The following is a 6,223-nucleotide window of genomic DNA, read 5'->3' as shown; positions in this document are numbered from 1 at the left end:
TGTTTACTTTATGTGAATACAAGTAAATAGTTTGGTCTTTCATTGCTTTGTTTTGATAAAAATCTAATTATAGGTTTTCTCATTGTTTTTATATATATTATTTTTGGCAAAAACTAAAATATTGTACATGTTAAACCTGTGGTTTTATTGAGCTTGAACTCAGTGTTTTGAAATAAACCAATTTTAACTGTTGAAAACTTGCTTACATTTTCATTGAAGTCGTTAATTCAGAGATGACTGTTTAGGGGTATGTAGAGTGGACAGGGTTTAGGGGTATTTCAACAAGCAGGCTGCACAGTTTGCTGATTTGCTGCTGAGGAACACTAGGTAGCAGCACAGCTACACCGCTCTGCACTGCACGCTGCTCGTATCTATGCGGTCATCAGGGATGTGTAACTATATATGACTGACAGCATTTTTGAACATGAGATTTTGAAATTGTACATTTTTACATATACTTTTACCAAAAATTCCTTTTGTTTTAAGTCTGCTAGGACCTTAGTCTAGGATGTGTTCTGGAGGAGAAAGCTTGTGTTGTGTTTGACCTCACTCGGTTCACTGCAGGAGAAAGGTCAGTGTCACCATCAGGCCAGAAGTCTCATATTGTCTCGTTCCTGTGGACCGCTGGCCAGCTGCTGCCGTCAAGACTGGCCGTCTGCTCAAGGGAATTGGAAGGAAGGGTTGGAGCATGACCCTGTCTCCCTCTGCACAACATAGCTGTGGATTCATACAGTATGGTATGCCATTCCATTATAACCACATAACATCTAGACCAATGAATACACCATTTTAGATCCACCCAGTTGATCTGGTCTCCTCAGTTATAGTTAAACTACTAGTCCTGTTTCATCCAATGAGACAGACAGGTTTTTATAAATGGACCGGACATGTATTCCACAAAACAGGGTGCTAATACAATTTCACAGTTTTACTCCTGAGGAAATGAATTACTCCCCATTCTTGATCTGAAGGAATGCATCGCTAATTCTTTGAGGTGGAAGGCTGAATAGCCGGGTGAGACGGTGCCAGGGCCCTCTGACCCCCAGCAGACACTTCCTGAGTCTGGCTGGGCACGCTGCCAGGCCCTGGTGCCACGGCCGGGCCTTGGAGGACGCTAACCCTGGATTCTCTCTTGAATTCTAAGCAGCTGCATGACAGGAGAACAGAAGACCCGGCGGTGGAGGTTTCTTCTCGCTTGACGCATGAAAAGTGAGGGAAGCGGCAAATCAATGTCGGCGTTCGCTGACACCGTGGCTCCTCTTATCTTTCGTTCAGTCCGTCAGCGCGTGGTGACTGATTTCTCGAAGTGAGCAGTGAACGCAGGCCTGCGGTCGTCATTGTTTTCCAGGCCTTTGGAGACTCCTGCCAGGCACATTGTGCTGCGGGCCTTTTGTGGGGGAGGGGGGGGGGAAGGGGGGGGCGGAGAAGGGGGGGGGGGAGGAGTGTCAAGGAGACAGGCCATGTAGCTTGTCTCCTTTGTGGTAGGGCTCAAAGGAGAGGCAGCTGTATCCTGGGTGTGTGTGTCTGTGATTCACTCCCCGCCAGCTCCTTAACTCACACCAGTCAGGGGGAGCACACACCCATTGAGGATTGGTGAGGCTGGCCTGTTGCCCCCTCCCTCACCTATTTTCTTTTTTCTTTTTTACTTCATGGTTGTGTCGAAAACCAGTCATTTCAGAATAGGCATCCACATTGATGTGGGGCTGTTAACTTCTCCAGAGCCCCCCCCCCTCCTCCCACAGTTCCTGCCTGCACTATTCAGACTTTTCACAATGATAGAAAGCGTATCCCTTTTCTTTGCTCCAGTCAGGGGCTTCTTACATCCTTGGCAACCCAATGTAATGATCCACTGGTTGCTCACCACCTCCATGGTAACAGCGTGAAAGGTAGAACTCAAAGAGGCATTTCGAAACACAATACAATGTTTCAACATTGCACATGTACAGTAACAGCGACCACTTAAATGGTAACTGGTATAAATCAATGTACTAGGTTAAACTGAATTGGGCGAGGTATTTATATTTTCATGCGCATATGATGACGCGTCATTGCCAAGAGATTTGCATGGGTTTTGAACTGACTGTCAATCAAATACAACACCTGTGTTGTGGATCAACATCTATGGACTGGCAAAAGTGAGGCCAAAAAAGCCATTATTTGCATATGCTTTGCATCCCATGAACTGACTTATGTCTCACTTGCATTTCACTTGCAAAAACATCTTCTTCTTTTTTTTATGGAAATATGTTTATCTGGAGCCTGTTTTGTGCACGTTAGCACCATAGGCCATCCAGGACTGCTGTCGAAAGGTTTTCCTCTCCCATAAATCCTCACGACCGATAGGTCATGGCATATGAACCCTACAGCAACGATAGCATCCAGATACCGATCTGTACTGTAACTGGGCCTGTTATTCAGGGGCCATGCAACACCAGCAGCATATGGTGGAAGAAGACACTGAGAGGATGAATAAGACCACATGCAAATACACAAACTAACTCTGAAGGTGTTAGCGGAGCAGGGCTGCGAAATCATAGAAGTTGAAGAGACATGTTCAGTTTAAATGAACTGGGCTGGTCCTCAAACTCACGGTGGCACTTCTCTAAGACGAGAGACCTAAAAGCCAGGACAAAGCCTGAGCAAATATGGTAACACTGAAGTTCAAGTCTTTATTGTTCCGATATATGATACCTGGATTATGGTAAACTCTCTCTTCTCAACCCCTTTAGAGCACATGTTGAGGATTAGGAGTTTCAGCCAGTTGCTGTGAAAGCTCCCACTGGGGCTGCAGGATTGTCTCGCCGCTGCTAATCCCACAGACAACATGGCCTGTTAATTGAAGACTGGCTGATATGGCAAGGAGAGCCATAGTGACAGTGTGCAAGTCACCGCCATCTCTGTAATCCCCCGGCGCTCTGTGGAATGTTTGTCTCTGGCAATCGGTCCTCGTTGGGAGCCGGCCATACCTCACCAGATTGTGCCGGGATTCATCATCATTGAAAGTCTCTTAATCCCCACCACCCCTCTTCCTGCTCCACGCATTCCTTCAGCAGAGCATCATCGTGTTACAGATACATAGTCAGACACAGAGCTCCATTCAGGATTTTCAGGGCCTAAGATTGGTCAGGAAGCACCTATTCTAGTTCCAGTGTGGAATGTGACACGTTTGAGCTAGCAGTGTGAAGTGAGGTGGACGAAGAAACACCTCGATGTTGGTTTTTCTTATCAGCAGGACACAGACCTGGTACATCACCAATCAGAAGAGTTTCCTTTGTCTGTGACAGCATGGAAACCCTTTCTATGGCCTGGTAGTTTCATCAGCAAATGGAAACAATGGCCTACCAGATAAAAACAACTGGAGGTTCTTGTTACAATTTGTGCCTTAAAATTGCCTTTGGAAGAAATGTGTATATATTTCATATGATTTCTATTTAGTTGATTCATGAACTCTTTTAGCATGACTCAATGTTTATGTTTTGGTGGCCCTATCATACACATCCTCAAGTAGGATCTTACCGCGTGTATAAAGACAGGAAGGACTGTCTGGGAAACTACTAAACATGCACTCTCTTGTCCCTCTGAAGTGGAGGAGAACCAGTCAAAACAAATATAAAAGCTTCAACTATGTGTGTGTTTAAAGTACTCATGAATTTATGTCAGCTTCATAGGAGTTTGTACTGCTGACTGTCATTAAAAGGGTGGCAAGCAAGATACTTCATTATATATTACCACAAGTCTGGTAAGAATGGTCATTCCGTAGACAGCTGGAATCAAATACTGGCAACGGTGTGAAAAAAAGGATGGTGATCGTCACATTTGAAACATTTTGGTTCTAGTTGGTCATTAGACACACAGCAGCCCCCTGCAGTTTATACTACAACATGTCCTGCTGCTGTCTGGAGATAGTGACACAGGGCGGTTTACGTGGTGTGGCATCCTGTTGTTGCTAACTGATAACCATCTCACCAGTTAGATGTTTGACTGTTATCTGTCACCTGCTGCACATTTTCTCTCTTCTGTCCTGTTACTCTTTCCTCTCGTAATTCAAAGTTCATTTCGATAAGATTTGTGTGGGAGGCTGATTATCTGAGCTGGGGGACTGTCACTGAAGCTTCTTAGCAGCTGAAACAAATTAGTAGAAAAAACATTGAAACCACAAACCATAATCATAGTTTTTGACTGGTAAGATGTTGTGGGAAAAGTTACAGTCAGCAATGTGCCTGAAGTTTAGTCTGAAACACTCACATCAGTCATCATAACCTTTTTCTGTCCTGTTATGTTGTGGCATGTGCAGAGACATGGCAACTTGCCTCCAAAATCTTTCTACAAACTTGAAATGGATGGGAAATGTTACGCAGACCTGTTCAAACAATCCAAATGGAAACCTAATCCATGTCACCAATGACTGATGGTGTAGCGGTCTCCTTTTTTACTCAACCTGCACACCAGAAGAAGAACAGTATTCCTCTTTGGCACTGCACCCATGGGAAAACGAATACAAGGTTTTAAGTATATAAACTCTTGTACAATTATGTGGTAAGACACGGATGTACCCACATCACACCATTGATACATTAGGATCAAGACCACTTTGATCTCTTCTCATGGACAACAAAGGTTTCACATGCATAATAAACCATGAGTGTGTTGGGTAATGAGATCTAATCTGGCTTGGACTTGTCTGTGACTCACTCCAGACGAGTCTAGGATTTAACTGTCAGAGAGACAGATGTTGTGGATGACTGGGCCTAGTATCTCAGATAGGACCAAACTCAAGTGCAGTATTATGGTCTATAGCACATACAGTATAGCCTATATCATCTTCCACAGGTCCCATGTTTGTTAGTGTGTGTAAGAGTGTGGGTGTGGAGGGGTAGGCATTTCCGTCAAACTAATGACATGTCACATAGAGATAACAACTTCAATTGAATGAGGATTGTTACACAAGCTATTTCTGTTGCATGCTGTGGTTCCTGACTATTTATTTTCTCTAACGATTTGCTATTGCAACAATGTCCTTTCCCATACCAAATGTTGTAGAATAATAAATACAGTCTGACTGAGCTGACGCTTTTAAGTGTGCGCTATTAGCATTACAATTTAGCTCCTGGAGCCAGGCCAATATCTCAGCCTGCCTCATGTGGAAAACTGTGTATGCCAAAATGCACTGTTGAAAGCAGGAGGAGAGAAATGGACACAAGTGTTTGGGCATTAGCATTTCTATTTAACCCCTTCTCTTCACACTGATGTTGAATGTGATGCATAGTGTTCTGTGGGATACCAATCTACTGTAAAATGGCCATAATGTCAGTGTTTATGTAAATAGGATTATGTTCACCTATCCCATGTCAACCATGATCTTGTGGTAAATTAACTGCAATCTAAGATTATCATACCAAATGAATGATATTACAAAAAATACAAAAAGGATGTTTCTCAGTGGTTATGCAACTTTATTCAAAGCTGAAGTTGGGGCACCACAGTGTTTCCTGTGATGATAATATCAGGAATAGAACATAATTCCTGAGAAGCAAATATTTGAATAGACTATTAAAACCATCCAGATACTGGAGGATAAATTACAGCAATTAGAACAGTTAAATCGAGTACAAAATCATGTCCAGGTCATCAAAAGCATGTATAAACCACAAGGGGACGTGCATCTTTTTTACATTCTAAACATCGTTATACCAAGACAGCATTTTAACAACAGCACAGTACAGAAATACTGCTTTACAATAGAGATATACAGTTGTACCCAATATGGGACAGAAACAGAGAGGTAACGCCTCTCTGTGAAAACACTGCTCTTGCTCTGCTAAAGTGCTCAACAAAGCAACCATTTACACTGTAGCGTCTACTGCAAGGAGATGAGTCAATTGACACTTGCGGTTCTAAATAAGGCATACTCTATTGGTTCTGTTGGTGATCAGTCAAGGTGGAGGAGGTCTAAATGGTTGCAGATCATTGAACTACTTTACCAGAGCAAGGGACAGCTTATTTGAAACCCAGCTGTGCAAAAAAAAAAGAACAATTGTATCTTCATGCAAATCAGCATTTGATTGTAACATTAATTCAATATCTCCACTATATATTAATTTCCCTGATTGTATCAAATGCAAGGAATGTTTTTAAATACAATTACATCTAGAGATATTGACATTTTTGGGGGGTTATATTGTTACATCAGTTGGCATGGACACAGCTGTGAAACATATCAGTG

This window comes from Osmerus eperlanus, chromosome 2, assembly GCF_963692335.1.
Source record: "Osmerus eperlanus chromosome 2, fOsmEpe2.1, whole genome shotgun sequence".
Classification (NCBI taxonomy): Eukaryota; Metazoa; Chordata; class Actinopteri; order Osmeriformes; family Osmeridae; genus Osmerus; species Osmerus eperlanus.
This window is presented reverse-complemented; position numbering follows the sequence as displayed.